The sequence below is a fragment of the Penaeus monodon genome, chromosome 30 (genome assembly GCF_015228065.2).
Source record: "Penaeus monodon isolate SGIC_2016 chromosome 30, NSTDA_Pmon_1, whole genome shotgun sequence".
In the NCBI taxonomy this organism is placed as follows: domain Eukaryota; kingdom Metazoa; phylum Arthropoda; class Malacostraca; order Decapoda; family Penaeidae; genus Penaeus; species Penaeus monodon.
Genome location: NC_051415.1, coordinates 15,970,600 through 15,971,587, shown reverse-complemented (window position 1 = coordinate 15,971,587; position 988 = coordinate 15,970,600). Strand labels below are relative to the sequence as shown.

At 50.6% G+C, this 988-nt stretch overlaps 1 protein-coding gene across 3 annotated transcripts in view; it reads right to left on the bottom strand.

Annotated features, from left to right (window-relative positions):
• LOC119592560 (early endosome antigen 1-like) overlaps positions 1-988 on the bottom strand; it is a 107,753-nt gene that overhangs the window by 55,878 nt on the left and 50,887 nt on the right. The gene's annotated exons all lie outside the window — the stretch shown is intronic.

Sequence of the window (988 nt, the reverse complement as noted above, 5' to 3'; positions counted from 1 at the left end):
TCAGCCAGTTCTCGTCTCCTCCAGCCAGCCCTCCCCTCCACTGCCCCTTTGTCGTCCTCGCTACCACAGGATCCCTTTTTCGACCTCCTCGCACATCCTCTTCCAGCGCCGCCGGAGACAGCAAGACGCGCGCCGCCTGGGAGCCAACCCTCAGCCGACCTTGACAACTTACCTCCAGCAGGCAAACAAACTGAGGAAGCAAGTCTTTAATTCCCTTAAAAAGAACACTGCGAGTTACTAATTTGCAAGAAGGACTAAAAACCGGCGAAAAGAAAGCCTTACTAATGACGTAATGGCTCCAGGGTCACGGAGACAACCGCCGCCGCCGCCTGGCAGCCCACGTGTCTCCCAACGCTGATGGCGGAGGCGGAGGTGCGGCGGCGTCAGCGGTCACTCCGGAGCGACTGCTGTTGCGGTAAACACTACTGTGTGCGGTGTTGTATAGTTTTGTGTTGAGCATTGAGGATTAATGAAAACTTAGGAAGAAAAGACATTATGCATCAGTAAAGAATTATGCATATAGGCATGCACCCATACAAAAAAAAACTGATAAACAGACAGGCAGGTAGACATTCACAGAAAAAGAAAGCGAAGAGATCGGAAATTTCAAAATACAGATGACGCAAAGCCTCGCGTGCTCACAGCGCCGCACACGAAATCCCCGGATGTAACAAGGATACAAAATCTAACTAGCGCCGATTCGCAAACGGAACTGAAACCCACATAGCGTAAATGGCACACATTCCAATCAGTAAGAAAAACAACAACATAATCCGCATGGCCCGCCCCATACTCTCGCCCCCGCCCCCCTGGACACCCTCTCGCTGAGCCACGATACCGGACGCTCAAAGAGATAAGCCTTATCTACTTATCCTTCTTATCTTATGGCTTTACCGAGCCTCATTATTTTGTCCTCTTTATCCTCCCTCGCTTCAGTTATCATTATTTTCTTGTCTCACTTCCACGTCTCCCCCTGCTTTCCGACAAG